This window comes from Rousettus aegyptiacus, unplaced genomic scaffold (assembly GCF_014176215.1).
Source record: "Rousettus aegyptiacus isolate mRouAeg1 unplaced genomic scaffold, mRouAeg1.p scaffold_m13_p_9, whole genome shotgun sequence".
In the NCBI taxonomy this organism is placed as follows: Eukaryota; Metazoa; Chordata; class Mammalia; order Chiroptera; family Pteropodidae; genus Rousettus; species Rousettus aegyptiacus.
In genome coordinates this window covers 3,554,851-3,573,453 of record NW_023416312.1, presented here as the reverse complement: position 1 = coordinate 3,573,453, position 18,603 = coordinate 3,554,851, and the positions used below count along the sequence as shown (strand labels likewise).

General features: G+C 40.3%; 1 protein-coding gene and 1 pseudogene across 3 annotated transcripts in view; one reads left to right on the top strand and one right to left on the bottom strand.

Moving 5' to 3' along the window:
• The window catches only part of GLRA2 (glycine receptor alpha 2), a 167,942-nt gene that overhangs the window by 38,498 nt on the left and 110,841 nt on the right, over positions 1-18,603 (bottom strand). The gene's annotated exons all lie outside the window — the stretch shown is intronic.
• On the top strand, positions 11,085-11,203 carry LOC118608302 (annotated as a pseudogene).

Below are 18,603 nucleotides of genomic sequence, written 5' to 3'. Positions count from 1 at the left end.
ATTTTCTGGTCAGGAAACCAGGAGACAGAGGGGTTAAATTATTACGCAAGGTCACAAAGGTGTAATAAGTGACAGAGAGCTAAAGTGGGAATTGGAACCCAGTCTAACTAGTGGATTTCCCTTCCGAATACACTCAGATGCACTAGTAGGATTATACAGTCTTTATCTTGCATTTCCCTTTGACCTTTATAGTGAGCATTTCCTGCATCTTTTACCTTTCTTCTAAATTATGCTTTTCAATGCTTGCATAATGGCCCATATCGTGATCAATCAGTCAATTATAAGACATTTAGGTGATTTTTAGTTTTATTTTTGCTACTATAAATTTTGGAGCTACGAACATTCTTCTCCCCAAATATTTTATCGTATCTATGACTATTTGTTAAATCAGTTTCTAGACTGGGATTATAATAAATGATAGGAAAATAGACTCTTGACTGAGAAAGGTAGTAGCAGCACAGAGGTTATAGAAGCTGACTCTAGAACGAGATGCTCCAATAGGAAACACCACTGTGTTCCTGACGGTCTCCATAACTTTGTCAGGTGGTTTAAGCTCCCTCTGGCCTCCTTCCTCATCTGTATACAGAGCAATAATAGTACTTGTCTTATAGAGTTATGTGGGTAAAATCACTTAATATGTACAAAGTGTTTAGTATCTGGCACAGAATAAGTGCTATAAAAGTGTTTGCAATTATTTGACTACATAAAGGGTATGATTTTGTTAATGGAGAAATTTTGGAAGAGACAGAAAAATTGAGAAAAAAATCTCCCTAATATATTCCGATGATTATTTTAAGACTACCACCTTCCTTACACTATTTGTCTCAATCAGAACTACTTGTCAGTCCCACGTAAGTTGTGACAAAGTGGTCCAGCACTTTGTCATCTTCAAAACTGTGAATTATAACTCTTCCTATCTGGGATGCTATTCTCATTCTTTCTGATTGACAGACACTTCAGAATCATTCAGAACTTGGCTCTGATACCGGCTCCCCTGGGAAGCCTCCCTAACCTTGCTTTCTCCCATCTGGGTTAGGGGCCATTTTTCTTTGCTCCCTTATCAATTTCCGTTGAAGCCATCTGCTGTTCCTTCTTAGTCCACCAGCTTCCCTGACTCCGTCACTAGACTGAAAAAGCATTAGATCGTGGGACCGATGGATAAATGATTGAATGATGGGAGGAAGGAAATAGCTGGTCATGTTTCCATTTTTGTGCTTCAATTTCAGCAGTTCTACACTGTATCACATTATCCACAATTGCATATATTTGATATAGAGCGGACTATTAATACATTTCGAATCTCTCAGTACACCTAGCATTCCTGGAATGTTTTTGTTTTTTCCTTAATAAGCAATAATTTGTCTTATATTTGCTCTTCTGGAACAGTCCTATTATAATAATAGAACATTACCAATCACAGCAATCCCAGTTATATATTATTCAGATGGGCCATAAAAGTTTTAAGACCCAATAATGAAAGGAATTTGTCAATGCCTGAGATATGACCATACCAAGAGCTAAGTCCAATAGAGCTGTCATTCTTCCCTTCCTGGTGTTTACGGCATTCAGTAATTTGTAAACCATTTCCTCACATCTTTCTGGCCATCAGCAGGCCAAGCACGTATTTGGCTTTTCTTCTAGCTGCTCATAAATGAATCCTTTCAGTCTCTTAATCATTTTGGTTGGTCTCTGAGTTTCCTCCAAATCACGAACATCTTTCCAGCATTGAAGTGCTAGTATTAAATGCATTATTCACATGGATTTAGAGGGTATTGTGAGACATCTATTACATATGGTGTGATGTCCCTTGGTGCTGGTCTCTCAGGATCGAAAATGTCTTTTTGTTGCTTTTACCCAGCTCCGATGTCAGATCCTCTCTCTTTGGCTGCTAATCCTTAGATGTTTTTAGCTCACATCTTCCCCTGTCACTTTCTTTTTATGATTCTTAGGCTTACATAATTCCTTCCTAAACTGCTTTACTACAATCTTGCAAAATAGTTTTCAGAGGTAATTAAGCTCTCAAGATGCTATAATGACTCACTGAGTTCCAGGAATATTTAATTTAGAAAGATAAACATGGAGGGCCTACTATGTGGAAGGCACTGTCTTCGATGCTGGTGGGAGATGGGACAGAAGAAATAAGGATAATGGAAATGCACATCGATTCTTCCTAGGACTTTCCGGACTTCCCTCCAGGAAACCCCGTTCACACTGTGCTCCAGAAAGTGGCAGCGAGCAGCAAATTATGGCCTGTGGGTCAAATCTGGCCCACCACATGTTTTATAAATACAGATTTAGTGGAACACATCCATACTTTTTGGTTTACATATTGTCTGTGGCTGCTTTTGCATTGAAATGGATCAATCGAGTAGTTGTGACAGAGACCATATGTCCTGCAAAGCCTAAAGTACTTACGATGTGGCCCTTTACGGAAAACGTTTGTCAACTCTTGACCTAAACTGTAGTATTGTCTGGTTTGTCCTGGGGTCGTACACCCAAGAGGCCCTTCTTGATACTTGAGAAACCTATGGTCTACTGAGGGAGACAGTCAAGTGAACGACAGATACAAGGTGGATGGTTCCATGTGCCAAAGTACAGGAAAGATCAAAAGGCTGATGGGAAATGGGGAGGTTGATATTAACAGGGAAGATCAGAAGAGGCTTCATTCCTGGGTCGCATGGCATTTGACTTAGGGCTTGAGGAAGGCCAGAACTTTGATGATGGGTGGAAGAAGGTATAAAAGCAAAGCCATAAAGATATTAGAGAGTAGGTGGGCTTGGGGATGTTTAACAACCCAGTGCTCAGGACATGCTGGGTACCTGGGAAGTGCTTGATGAGGTGTGGGCAGATGGAGTGGCCAACACATTGAATGCTGGGCAGAGGGATTTGGGTTTCAGACTGCTTGTAAAGATAAGCTAACAATAGTTTGGAGGTGGGATATTGATGTGTAAATCACTTTCTAATAATCCTGATTTTCTTTGTCTCCAAAAGCAGCCATTTTAGCAAAAGCAGACATTCTTCCTCCTTATAGAAATTTACCTGCCCTCCTCTCGCCACTTTCAACTCTACGCAGGTCCAGTTCTCTTCTAAGCTTTCAACAACGTCAGGAATCCTTTCCTGATCATCTTCTGTTCGTTATTTGTGTTCCTTGAACTCTTTCCTGTTCAGTTTTCACTCTTTATGTCCTCAGTGAATCATCCACTCCTATAGTTTCCTTCTTATTCGTGTGTGTGTGTGTGTGTGTGTGTGTGTGTGTCCGTGTGTCCATCCGTCCGTCCGTCCATCCGTCCTGTAGTAGAGATTGGCCAAGTTCCCATGAATTCCATTTCCTCTTCCTGGGACAACAGTAAACTAGATTTTCCACGTTGGTTGGATCCCCAGTGGAATATGAGCAGAAGTAATATAAGCAGCTGAGGGCCTCTAAAATCTCCCAGGAGGTTTTCAGGACTTAACCTTGCTTTAGCCACCTTGAATGTCACCCATTTAAGATGGCAGTGCTATACAATGGAAGAAACCCAGAATCCCTAAGACTCAGGGCCACACACCCCACAGTGGAGTGTAATGCAAATGAGAGATAAACTTAGATTAAGCCACAGAGATTTCAGGCTTCTGTGTTTCCAACACTCCTAAATTCACCACTCAGGCCTGACCTCTCACCAGCATTCCTGTGCTAATTCTGAGATGTCTAGTTAGCATTTGCACAGTCAAACTCATTAAATGTCCCTCCTTCCCATTCATCTCATTTGAACCTCTCTTCCCACTAGCAACTCTAGTTTCACCATTGGTTCTCTCCTTGCCTTTGTCTCTAATATCCGATCTGTTGCCAAAATTCACCATTTCTTTCTGCAGAGCACCCTTGGGTTTACTCTGTTGTCTCTATCCCAGAGAAGTCACTACAGCTCTGACCATCAACACTTACACCTGATTATCATAACAACTCCCTAACTGATCCCCGTATATTCAGTTCCTCCCGTGGCACTTTATCCTTTCGCTTCTGCAAGACTGAATTTAAAACAGCAATTTTATTTTGCAACACACCAGCTTAAGAACTACCCTGGCTGCCTATTACAGGCTCTGTTGTCCAAGATCTCACACAGCGTGTGTCCGCCCAGTTATTGAATCTTACTGCACTCTTTCCTAACACAAACCTTATACTATGTGTAAGCAGTTCTACTTACTCCTGAGCAAGCCAGGTCCACCCCTACTGAACATCCCAGTGGTTCTCTAATAGATGCTATTTCACACCCCAGGGGACATTTCGCAACGTCTGGAGATATTTTTCGTTGTCACAACCAGGGGAAGATGCTACGGGCATCTAGTACGTTGAAGTCGGGGATGCTGCTAAATGAAGGGTTATCTGGCCCCAAATGTCAATCATTCTGAGGTCGATAAATTCTGAGATAGAGAAAGCACCGCTCCCCTCTACCCCCAGCGCAGGCATCAGTGTTCGCCCTAGTGGTTCTCAGTTGGGGGTGATGTTGCTCTGAGAGGACATTCGCAATGTCAAAATAGTTTCGGTTGTCCCAACTGAGGTGTGGGGTTTTGCTGCTGACTTCTAGTGGGGTAGAGGCAGGGATACTGCTAAACTCCAACAATGCATAAGGCAGCTCCCGTGATGAAGAATTATCCAAGCCTCAAACGTTAATTGTGTTAAGGTTGAGAATTCTGGTCTACACTCTTCTCCCAGCATAGAAATTCTTCCTGCCTTTTCCATACCTGTTGATTTCCAGAGAATTACTCAAGGAGTAGCTCAAATTCTATCTCCAAAGTGATGCTTTCTCTCTGCCTGTTCTAGCCCACAGTAATCTTACCCACCTTTAGAATTTGTAATGCACTTACAGTTAGGATCATACAGTTTAGTGTTTGCTTCATACGTGCATGTTTTATACCCCCAACTAAAGTATAGGATACGTAGAGGATAAAGACCCAGTGATGTCTTTTGGACAAGACTTGGTACTTATAGTAAGTGCCTCATAGTTTCTGTTGATGGATGCATTATGCAAGCCACATATAAATTCATAGTCACTGCTTTAGTTGAAGGCTCAGCTACCTCTCCCCACCTCCCGCCCCCCCCCCCCAAAAGAAAGAAAACTAAAAGGAAAAAAAATTAACTTAGGTCTTTTAAAGCTGATGCTATCCAGGTTACTCTCGATTTATTTTCACTAAGGAAAAGAAGAATGCTTATTATTTTCATGACTTTACAATTCATGCAGTTTACAAACATCTGGTAAAAAAGTAGAGGCGGTCAAGTGGTTTAGGTTTTTGTGGCACTAAATAAATGTTTAACTGATATTCGAATAGATCAAGTTAGTAGAGTTCATTGCTTGGTTGTTTTGGCATCACGCTGACATTTCCATTAATGTTCTTTCAACGCTGTCTTGGCATTTTTTTTTTTTAAACCTTGGCACATTTTCTTGAGTTGACTTTTTAATTATATACTCAGAACAGTTTCAAAAGGGAAAATCAAGCCATGAATGTACTCACTTTAATCTCATAATTTGTTTTGTCTATATTCAAAAACTGCACTATTATCTGTGTCAAGAGGCCAGTTCATGGGTTGGGCCATTTTCTTTTTATCTTCTTCTTTTCTTTTTTAACTTCCCTATGGGTTGGGCCATTTTCTACCTGGTGTTTATTCCCAGCACAGAAGAGTAGATCATCATTGTATGAAAATTGCCTGCCTGACCTTACAGCTTCGATGCCCTCTCCGTTTCTCACGGGCAAGGCACTCCAAAGCGACAATGTGCCAACTAAAATATACCCACATTCCCAGCCCCTAGGCTGACCTGAGAGAGCTGTGTGACATTCCTTGAATAGCCGATTGAGGAAGATTGGTTATGGATACGTACAGAGGGGAGAAGTTCTCTATAGTGGAGAAAAATTACAAATTACTGTGATCAACCAAGTATTTTTAAATAGGAAAATGACAAAATGGAATATACAAGGCAATATCAAAATACTAAGATATTTTTCTGTCTTTAGTTGGAATGATCTCTCACACCCACTTGCTTGAATCAATGTTTAATTATTTGTACACTATGCGTGTAAGCCATTGCTACACTAGAATAGAAGCCTTTCTGCTCTGTACAGTACAGTTTCTTTTTATCTAATTTAGAAGGAAAATTTTCAATTAACCCTGATTAACGCAGCTGTTGAAATGAAAGATACCTTCTGGTCACAATAGCCTGACTTGTGCTTCCGCTACATGGGACAGAAGACTTTGATAGCTTCAATCCCCCTGTTTTGAGCACTATGAAGTCCACTACCACCCTCTCCATTCTCATTTTATAGGAGAGAATAATAAACATTAAATGCATGTCTAAATCTTACACAGCTAGTAATCAACGAAGGTAGAAATGAGAATTCTGCCTTCGATTTTCTGTTTCGCCTCTTACCTACATTCAGTCACTGTAAAAATATCAGGAAAAAATATAGATAGTCTAATTAATTCTGATGCCAAAGATTCATGGTGTTGTACAATTTTATCTTTATGATTCCAAGTTGCCAGTTTTATTGCCTGATTAAAGAGCTCACATCTGCTGGAAATTCAGATGTCCTTGGCAGAGAGAGAGAGAGAGACAGAGAGACAGAGAGACAGAGAGAGACAGGCAGCAATGACTACTTGGCATATTCCAGTGTCACCACCCCTACTACATTGTCTCTCCATGTCTTATACTCTTGTTGGGTTTTGGGTAGAGTTGAGTAAACACAGTTCTTAAGAAGGTGCTGTTTGCAGAAGCAGCCATTGGGTGGCAGTGCCTCCAAGCTTGGTATGTGCAGCAAACTGCTAGTTACAAATGGTGCTCCTTAGATCACAAAACTTTCATCAGGACGGGACCTGAGCAACCTTCGGGGACCACTTAGTTCACTGTGTGTTGGGTGGCACACAAACCTAATTAGTCAATGTCGTTTTGAAAATGGAATGTTTCTCTCCATTTTGGTGGTCAGGAACCTTCAAAGTAGCCTGCCAAAGCACAGTATCCACATGAGTTTTGTGAGTGGAGAAGTGAGAGACGGGTAGAACGGCCAGCCTCAGAATACCTGGGGAATACTAGGTGGTATCCACCATTAGAGGTACCATAGGAATAATATGCAAAAAGGTACCCCAAATATAGGCATCAGCGGGAGGGACCAGGTTGAGGCGAGAGTGGCATCTGGAAGAAGGGAAGGAAGTCAGGCTGGTGGGCATCTTCTCCCCGTGCTTGTGTCTGCCATGTGTCACCACATTCTCAGCTGGTGGGCAGGAATACTGATCCTTAGTCTACTTTCTGTAGCTGCGACTTCAGTGACAAAACAAGTCACTGTATTGCTTCTCAAACAAACAAGAGCAGGAATGAGGAAAGAGTGGGAGTCGGGAGCCAATTGCCCAATAGTGTAAAAATGATCCCAGTGAAGAAAAGAGCCCATTGGATCATCTCAGTTGGAAAGACAACCACAGGCTTTGGGGAATAATGGAATGATGCTCCACTTAGTGGAGATTTGTGTAGTTAGCGCATGCGCATCTGCGTGCATATGTGTATGAAGTGGGGGAGACCTTGGGGGGAATATGAAGATGTGGAAGAAAGGAAGGAAATGAATAGCTTTGGAGCCCGGCCAGTTTGGATTTGAATCCTGGCAGAAGGGCCAGTGAACTTGGGAAAATTAACCTTTTGGACTCTCAGTCTCTTCATACTGAAGTAGGGCCCAAGGATTTCAGTGTCCTGGAATTGTTGAAGGATTAAATAAGACACTTTATGTAAATCTTAACACTCTTTTGGCAGATTATAGACACTCAGTCACATTGGTTTGCCCGGGATGAGCCTTTGAAGACATTGCATAATTCAAAACTTGCATAATTCAAGGCAATTTTCCCTCGAGGAAAAAATGTAAAGTAGAATTTGTTGTATTTCATGTTCTGTGCATGCATTAAGACTTTATTAGTATTTTTATGTCGCCCTATTTCAAATTCACAAAAGTTAAGTTCACATAAAATGGAACCTCATTGTCGAGAGCACCCCTCGTTTGTCAAAAACAAAACAAAACAACACACCACCACCACCATCAACGAAGCTTGAACAACACATCTCTATGAATTTTCTCCATTATAAATATATGAAAACTGAGTTTACTCGTTACGTTTACCAAGAAAGAGTGGTCCAGCTGCCGTTCATGTCTGCTGTGCTCTGTGGCTCACTGAGCCTTGTGGGAACCTCCCTCTCTGGGGAGTGAGTCAGAATTACTCAGACTGTGGTTTCACTAGATGACAGCATCTGATGCCAGGGGTGAGAAAGTGCACGTTGTGGGGAGGGCGAGTAAGAAGCAGCAGCGCAGTCACACCTGTCGCCAGGGAGCGGCTATGAAAGTGAATATTTAAACATGACAGGCAACCACGCTGTTCTTCATTTACTTTCTCAGTCAGCAGTAAGTGCTGTTTCCATTTCTTTATTTTTATTTACTCTCTCATCCACCCTACATTCAAATTTTATACTTATGAGCAAGGAAGGAGAGGAGGGAAGGTTAATAAAAACAGTTCGGTCTTGTGTTTTGGACTAAGGCTGAGTGAAAGGCTTTGAAATGGTGGATAGGGTTTATCGTGATGACAAAAGTTTTCTCCTGCTTTTCATCTGGGGGTCCCCAGAGAGGGGACTTAATGGGAGAGGGAGTATGGAAAAGCTGAGGAGTCTCCACCTCCCAGACTGGCTTATGGTTTCCAAGTTGGCTTTGTTCCCTAGAGTAGGTTGAGGAGGCCAGATCAGGAAGGCAGCACTGGCCAAACCTCTCACCTCTGCCCTTTCTGAAGCTGAGAACCTTATTAGAGTGAGTGGGGTAGGTAGGCCAGTGCTGAGTGAGGGTGTGCGGGCTGCTCATCGTCTTGTAGTTGTCACGATGGTATGTCCTGATGCAGGCCTGATTCTGAGAGAATCAGTACCTGAGATGGCTGTGGAATGGGTGATTCTGGGCCACAAAATGGCAGCAGCCTTCAGAAGCCCAGTTCAGTGATACAGAAGCCATTCTTCAAGAACACTTCGAATCCTGTGATGACTCCAGGGTACAAAGGGGCTTCTCCACGTGCCGAGCTTCCTCACTCTGCACCTGAAGCCTCCGAGCACTAGGGTGCTACGTTCTGGGGATGAGGACAAGCGTTTTCTTTTGGTGGAGGGCCAAAGAGTATTTCATAACTGAGGCTATAGCGTGAGATATTAATTTCATTGAATGGCAGCATCAGTGGTAGCCAAGAAGCTGTACCACATAGCCCCCGGCCTGTGGCCTGGCTTGGTACCAGCTTTGTACTTCAACATGAGCTCATATCGGAGGCAGCAGGTTGGTGAAGATGTCTCAGTGGGGCCACCTTGACAGAAACCTTGCCTTCTTGGCACGAGACCCTGGCCACTCAAGCCTGGTACGTATTGACCTACGCTCTGGAAGGCCATCGGCAACCTACTGTTTCATACATCCAGAGCAAAGCTACAGTGGAAGAATTCCAGGTCCCCATCATGTTCCAGGTTACATGTGGGGAGGAGAAAAGAAGAAAAGGAGCTACATACAGGTCAATCAGGCTGGGAGTTACTATGGTACAGAAGCCTCTAGCTGGGCTGGTGATCTCACTTTTTGTTACTGTAAAGTACCAAAGATCTGGCCTGCACTGTGACCATTTCCTGTAGCTGAGCAGCATTTTCATGCGTCAGCTCCATGCCTTTCTCCTCACCACAAAAACCAGAGGCACAAATCACCCACTAATAATTACATACTTATTTGCAATACATATTAGCCTGCAGGAGTCCGTTCCTAATTAAAAAGAAATCCTACAGCCTCTTGAATAAAATGACACAAATAGATGTGCAAGCTATTTGAAGAAATAAAGGCCGTGCCATCTGGAGTCATTATTACATTTCAACATGGAAGTATACACACTGCTAAAGAAGATAAATCGTAAATGTGAAAAGATTTTGGTTGGGCTCATTGAACACATCAGTTTCTAATATATCAGTTGCATGTATCTGCTTCAGAGAGTTTAGGTCCATCTCGGTGCCTTGGTAGGAATCAATGCTTTAGGATTATATAAACTAAGAGGAGGTAGCAGAATGGAGAGAGCTGCGAGAACACACCGGGGTCGTGGGTCTTGGCTTTGACACTGGCTAATTTGGCAGATGTGGGCACATCATTTCTCCTTTCTGGACCTCCGGTTCCTTCTCGAAAATATAAAAGGGTTCTGCTATTTTATGATTCTGTGACTCTGGGAAAGAGAAAGTGACGAGAAAGGAGACTAAGTCAATAGCAGGATGGGGTCTCGATCTCGAGGGGATCAGAGTGGTGAGTCTCGGCAGTAGTAGCCTTGTGGCGTGGCCCTCTGCCTTCTTACCACCTTCAGTTTCATCTAATAATGCATATTCATTGATTGCCCCCGGGGGCCAGGCCGAATTTGACTAAAGTGATGAATTCCTTACTTAGAAACAAATTTTTTGATGAAAAATATTTGCATGTGTAAGACTGTGTAACGGATGCGCTGAGTTCCCTGCAAATTTAGTAGAAAAGTGTATAAATAAATCATCAGGAGCTAACCCTAAGCCCTTGAACCAACCGTCTGCTTTTGTACTTGAGAGATTTTTGTGGCACTTTAGTAAGTTTTTCAACTTGTATGCAGGGAAGCCTAGAACACTCCCTGGGGCAGCCCTCAGCCACGAAGGGGTGGGAGTTGGTGGATAAAGACCCCACATTTACAGTTACTTGGTGGCATAAGTTGGATGCGAATTATGTGCCATTTTTCAGAGGATCCCCTCCATGGTAACCAACTGAGAAATATAGTTCATTGGCTTTTCCCCTTTCCTTCTTTACACTCCACACACTCTCACATTTCAAATGAACTGTCTGCATTCAAATACGTGTTATAGGGTCTGCAGTTTACTGAAATATGTGACCCAAACCTAACATCAGATCAGGGAAGCCTGACAGGAGAATGATGCCTGACACATCTTCCACCATTTAGAACCAGAATGGCAAACAGACCACACATCCTCCTGAAAATTTCCTATTGATAAAAACCCTATGTCTGGCTGGTTTGCATGTCAATAAGTATGGCGAGCTGACACAGTTCAAAAACCAATCCGGTCCACGGCCATGCCACCCTGAACAAGGCTGATCCCGTCTGATCTCAGAAGCTAAGCAGGGTCAGACCTGGTTAGTACTTGGATGGGAGACCACCTAGGAAGACCAAGTGCTGTAGGCATAAAAAAACAAAAAATTAAAATAAATGAAAAACAAGAACCAATCTGACAAAGTAACTATGAAATCAATTTGGAATCTATATTACCCATTTAATTCAACACCCCTCACTTCCCTTTCGACTCTTAGCTAGTTTTAAATCGATGAAATTAGAATTACATAACTATAAGAAAAGCCAGTATTTCCTATCTACTATGATGCAAGAATTATTTAGCATATACCAACTCTCCTGGCATCAGGTAAATAACCAGAGCACCTTATTTACAGAACCATCATATGAATAATCTGTTCCGTGCTATGTATGAAGTTTGTTAGGGAGACTGAGCCTATAAGGATGTAGACAATACATCCTTATAGGTACAAGTTACTCCTGTTGACAGGACGTCAATTTAAAATGTTAACAGCATTGCACTAAAAGATCAGTGCAGACTTAGTTTTAATAGGACATGGTAAGCAGGCTTCTAAAATGGCCTCAGCAATTTTTGCCCATTATTCATACCGTTGGCTTATGAAGTCTCAGCTACACCTTGATTTTGGCCTCCCGGGACACCCTGGAACAGAGGTCCGTCCCAGTTAGGTCATGCCTGAATTCCGGATCCGTAGAAACCGTGATATTAAAATGTTGTTTAAGCCACTAAGTTTAGGGATGTTGGTGGGTAATTTATTTTGTAGTAATAGACAACCGGTATATGATGTCTTTAGGAGAGGGAGGGAGATTGCTGAGAGGAATTGTATACTTTGGGCCTCACAGATCCAGAGATTGGTAAGATTCTATGGTTTCTTTTTGTACTTTTTAAAGAGGTAAGTTTAGTTAAGAAAAATAATAGGTATCTGTAAGGATAACTAAATAGTATAAGAAAATAAGAACCATAATATATTCACTTTTTTAATGATAATTTATTTTCAGTTATAGTTATCAGGCAATGCTATATTAGTTTCAGGTGTACAGCCTAGTGGTTAGACAACTATGTAACTCACAAAGTGATCACCTCGATAAATATAGAGTCCCTCTGACACCATACGTAGTTATTACAATATTACTGGCTATATTCCTTACTTTCTATGGCTCTACTTTCCATCTCCATGACTATTTTGTAACTCTCCATTTGTACTTCTTAATCCCTTCCCCCTTTTTCACCGACCCCCTAACCCCTGTATCATCTGGTAACCCTCAAAATGTTCTGTGTCTACGAGTTTGTTTCTACATTTTTGTTCATTTATTTTGTTCTTTAGATTCCACAAATACATGCAGTCACATGGCATTTGTCGTCCTCTGACTTACTTCACTCATCGCGATACCCTCTAGGTCCATCATGCAATATCTTTTTCCATCTCATTACTTTTATTCTCTGTGTCTTTTAATCTGGAGTGAGTCTTTTGTAGGCAGCCTATGTAAGGGTCTTGTTTTCTTATCTATTCAGCCACCCTATCTTTTGACTGGAGCATTTAATTCTTTTTCACTTAAAGTGCTCGTCAATAGATATGTAGTTATTGCCATTATTTAGACTTTTGATACATATTTGTTTTACCTTCTTCTTAAAGAAGTCCTCTAACATTTCCTGTAGTACTGGATTGGTGGTGATGAACTTTATCTTTTTCTTATCTGGGAAGCTTTTTATCTGTCCTTTGATTCTAAATGATAACTTTGTTGGGTGATCTTGATCGTAGGTCCTGGGATCTCATCTCTTTGACCATTTCGTGCCAATCCCTTCTAACCTGCAAAATTTCTGTTGAGACACCTGCTGCCAGTCTTATGGGAGCAGAAATATGTAGGTGACTAACTGTTTTTCTCTTGCTACTTTTCAAGATTCTCTTTGTATTTAACCTTCGGCATTTAAATTATGATGTGTCTTGGTGTGGACCTCTTTGGCTTCGTTTTGTTTGGGACTCTCTGCACTTCCTGGAATTGTATGTCTCTTTCCTTCACTTGATTAGGGAAGTTTTTCATCATTATTTCTTCAAATAGGTTTCAATTCCTTGCTCTCTCCTCCTTCCGGTACCCCTATGATGTGAATGTCGTAGGCTTGACGTTGTCCCAGAGGCCCCTTAAACTATTCTCATTTTTTTAGATTTGTTCTTCCTGTTGCTGTTCTGATTGAGTGTCCTCCGCTACCCCGTCCTCTATATATCTGTGATTCGATCCTCCATTTCATCCACTCTGCTGACTCCCTCTAGTGTACTCTTCATCTCAGGTATTGTATTCCTTATTTCTGACTGGCTCCCTATTATGTTTTCCATCTCTATTTTTGTTATTTTTTTTTATCTCTTTGTTAAAGTTCTCACTGAGTTCATCTATACTTACCCTAAGTTCCTCAAGCATCCTTGAACTCTTGAGTCTTTGGAACTCTGCATCTGGTAGATTGCTTGTCTCCATTTTGGTGAATTCTTTTTCTAGAGCTTTGTATTGTTTTTTTATGTGGGTCATGTTTCTTTGTTTCCCCATTTTGACTGTCTCCCCGTGTCTGTTTCTATGTATTAGGTAGGGCTCCTAAGTCTCTCGGTCTTAGTAGAATGACTTTATGTGGTAGGTGTGCTGGGCTGGGTGGTCCCTTGGTACAGACCTTGGAGGGGTCCAGATGCAGGCCCAGTTCATCCACAGCCTATGCACCTCCAGGGCCACCTTTTAAGAATCACCAAGAAATCCACTGCTGGGCTTATAGGTGCCTCGAGGAGCCAAGTCAGAAACCGAGGCCGGCTGCCTCTAGTGTGGGACTTGGGGCTGCTCAGCAAGAGGTACACGGCATGCCGAGGCCAAATGCTGCTGCTTTGGGTTTTGTGAGCCTTTGATAGATTTTAGGAAAGTCCGTAGCAGGAGCCGAGACAGCCTGTTTGTGTGGAACAAATCACCGTAGGTGGCTTGGGTGGGCCTGCAAGTTGAGAGAGGTGGAGTCTCAGGGAATCCCCTGGGCGGAGTGACCTGTGTCATCCAGGTTGATGGTGTCTGTCTGCAGGTTTGGAGAGGGGAGATCTCAACAAAGGAACAATAGCTTCTGCCTGCACCTCTGTCTAGGAGCCAGCTGCTCCTACAGCCCTTGCCCTGAAGCCCGACAGCTCAGCGTCTCCTCGTGTTTCCCTAGCACCTGTTGAGCAGCTGCCCGGGCACCAAAGCTCAGAGTGAGCGAGTCTGTCAGTGAGTAAGGCTGAGCACGGGCCCTTTAAGAGGAATGCCTGAGAATTCCGTAGCCCTTGTCTTACTCAGCCACAGTCTGTTGGTTTTTCAAGTCAGAAGTTGTGGGGACTTCTCTTCTCCGCACTGGAACCTGGGGCTGAAGATGCCTTACTCCTCAGGTAAGGCAGGGGGCTCTGTAGCCAAGATAGCCCTCCTGATTCTCAACCACCACTCGGAGTTGTGCGATGGAGCCATATTGAGTCTCCAACCCGCCTACCATTTTGAGGTGACCTTATTGTAGGGCTCCTGTTCAGCCAGACCTCTGGCAGCTCTGTGTACTGGTTGCTCTGTAGTTTCGTTATAATTTTGGTGCGGTCACTAGAGGAGGTGCGCACAGCCTCTACCTTCTATGCCATCTTGAATCCCTAATATATTCAAGTTACTCGTTCAAGTAGGCTCCCCGCTTGAATATGTATTAAGTAGCTATTCAAAATTAATTTACCTACGCTGGAGGACCGGATGGGCAAACTACCGCCTATGGGTTAAATCTGTCCTGCTATCTTCTTTTGTAAATACAGTTTAATTAGAACACAGCTATGCTCATTCATTTACATGTTGTCTACGCCTCTCTATTCTTTATTTACAATGGTAGAGTTGAGTAGTTGCCACAGAGATCTTATAGCCCAGAAAGCCTAATATGTTTACTATGTAGCCCTTAACAGAAAAAATAATTATGAACTCCTGATCTAATCATATATCATAATTCAAGCTAACCATTAGCCAAAGTAATCAGAACTAATAAATGTTCTCTATATTTCGATCAACATAGAATGTAAAACTAGTAATTTATACTCCAAAGCATTCCATTGCAATGTGTTTTTACCTCCCGGAATCACTTAAAACATCATCTTAATTTCTTGTTGCCATTGTATATACAGATATAGGATCCCAAAATGAATTGTATATTTTTAGCAGTCAGTCAACAAATCATTTTAAGCTGTTCCCTATGTGTGAGATGCTGAAAGATAACACAAAGATAACATTTGGTTTCTTCCCTTGAGAAACCTGTTTTATAGAGGTGATGATGGCCATGTTCTCTCTCACTGCTGGGTTGGCATGGTAATAAAACCCATTAGCACCAGGATGTAGCTTTCCTTGCCTCTTTTTAGCTGTACACATAGGGCAAGATACATAATCATTCTGCGCCTCAGATTTCTCAGCTATAATACGGGAACAGTAATAGAACCCATCTCATAGGTTTGCTGTAGGATTGAGATAAACATGAAATAATTAATGGGTAGTGCGTAAGTAATAGGCCTGGTACCTTGTAAGTGCTCAAACATGTTAACTTTTGTCATCACAGTAGAGTTGACCTCTTGTACTCCCATCTTGCCATTAGAGTCAATGCCTTGAGTAATGCAAATTAATTTGATTAATTAATGGTTTAATCTAATTTAGAATCTTCATTAAAGTTAAATGTGGAAGTCAGTCTCGTGTGATTTCTTCCTAGATGGAAGCACTTGAGAAATTCTGGGCAACTGCTTGCTGTATCTTGAAATCAATGCTATCAGGGCTAGTTTTCCTACTGCTGTTTTTCTTTCAAAATTATCCTTTGTCCTAAAATGGCTCATTCTTACCTTTAAATCTCAAAATGTTAATTTCAGAAAACTGGGCAAAATCATTCATGTGAAATTTTAGATAAACAAGATGCAAACTGTATATTCTCTCAAATACTAGAGATTCATTTATGCTTTTATTTTTAATATTTTTATCAGTAAACAACAAAATAGACTATATGAAGTAGAAGGAAGGAATTATAAAGATAAAAACAGGAATTAATGAATTATAAAAACTAAATTATTTGAAAAATAAATACAATGAAAAACTAGCTTTGTATATAAAACAAGATAAATTGCTAGACTAATTGAGAAAGAGAAAATATAACTATATAAAATAAGAAACAATAATAGCAAATAAAACAGAAGAAGAAAATTAAGACTCACAAGAGACTACTTTGTTCAACTTAAACATGTATATTTCAAGACCTGAATGAAATAGACAGTATTATAAGAAATATGATTTACTGAAACTGATCCCAGAAGAAATTAAAAAAAAATTTTAGACCATTTCTCGAGAAGAAATAGAGACATTTCTTCAAGTGCTGCCTTTTTCAGCATATTTCCCCATATGATTTTTCTTCTTTGATAAATTAATATGATGTATTTTAGCGATAGATTTTCTTATAGCAAATTATCCTTGCATTCTTGAATAAATCCTACTGGGTCATAACATTATTTTTTAACGCCGTCCTGAACTGTTTGCCACATAGAATTATTACATCCATTTTCTTAAGTAAGATTCATCTGCAATTATCTTTCATGTGTGTGTGTATCTAGACTTTTTGAGGAATTTTGGTATCACTGTTACATTTGCTTTATGATTTAGAAGTTTTTCATACACTAGGTTCTAGAATAGACACAACAGATTCAAATTATTTACTCTTTCAAGGTATGCTAGAAGTCCTACGTGAAACCATCTTAGCCTGGAAATCTGATGTGAAAAACTATAGGGTAATCTACCAGTACACTAAAGAGATATTTATAAAATTCAACATAAATTCTTGATAAAATAGTCAATAATATTAATTTATGGAAAATATGACTGCAAAACAAAAAACTATGTTTAATGGAAAAACACTAGTAGAATTATAACTAGTGTCTGAAACCTGACAGGGATGCCCACATTACCAGTATCATGCAACATTATGCTAGAGGTAGGCATTAAGGCAAGTAGATAAAACAACCAGACGTATAAAAATTAGAAAGGGGATGGTAATATAACTGCTTGTGAATGAGATACCAATCTACTTGGAAAACCCAAGAGAATCAACTGAAAAGTCTGCAGGTATTAAGAGAATTCAGTAAGGTAGCAAAGTACCAAATTAATATATAGAAATCAAAAGTCGGATTCATATGAAATATAAAAATAACTAAATCAGAGTAGCAATAGAAAACAATAAAATATTTGAGTGAACTTAACACGAAATGTGCAGGAACACAAAAGTTAATTTGAACAAATGAAAAGACATTCCACGTACATTCATAGGAAGGTTTAATATCATATGTTTTAATTCTCTTGTAGGTTAAATTTGTAAGTGTAATGTGTTCCTGATAAATATAACAGGAAATAAACAGGAATGTTTACCTGTTGATAGGGGTACAAACTTAGGAACTGGGCCTGTGGAAGATGAGGCCAGAGAAGACTTAAAAAATACCTCGTATGGGTATTTATGTAAATGTATTACCTGTTTAGAAAATTAAATAAACATTTTTATAAATCAAGTGCAACTAAACCTCTAAAGCCTGAACATTTATATGCATTTTATTTGTGGCCAGGTATTCTTATGAGAATAATTTCTCTATTTTTTGTCATCATTCACATCTGAAATACAGTTTTGAAATTGAGTTAGCTTCGATGAATTGTGTTGCTCATCTTTCTGTGCAGTCATATATAACCTTAAGTTAATGTGAATAAATATGAGCCCAGCTTTCTGGAACTCTGAATTCAAGTTATATCTGCCTCTCTAAGTAAAATCGTGGTGTCGATCGTGAATTTTCATTGATAGGGTTTTGTGTGTGAATGTATGGGTGTTCTACTTCATGAATTCTAAGGAGATAGAGATATTAGAATGTATAATTCACCCTCTTTTATCAGAAGTCAACAAAAGGAATTATAGTGACAAACTGGGAATTATTCTGGAAAATAATAAATCCCAGATGTCCTGGGACTTACTATCCTAACTATCCTATCCCCATTCACAAATATGATCTGGAAATTAAAAGTGATAAAATATTTATATAAGTATTATATTCACTTGGACAGAGTTGCAAGTTTTAATAAATCAAGGGCTTGAGATATTATTCAGCTCAAAAATTATTAGCAATCTGTGAAAATGTACTTAATTCAGACTGGATGGTATTGAAAAATCTTTTCTATTTTAAAATTAAGTTTTAGCAAAGTTATCTACTTCCTAGAATTGATCATTTTTCTCTTGCATATAGTTTCAACAATAGAATTTTTCTCAGATGGATGAATTTTCGTGTCTTTTTTCTTTTGAACTTAATTTCTCTGATCATTCAGCTTGTCCAGAAATGGACCGCTCTTCTTTGATCAATATGAATCATTCTCTTATATCAAGAATAACAAGAAGTAGGAGTGCCAATGTATTTATTATCTCTTCATAGAACTAAAACGATAGGAAAGACAGCACACTGCGAGTTTGATGGTCATATTTG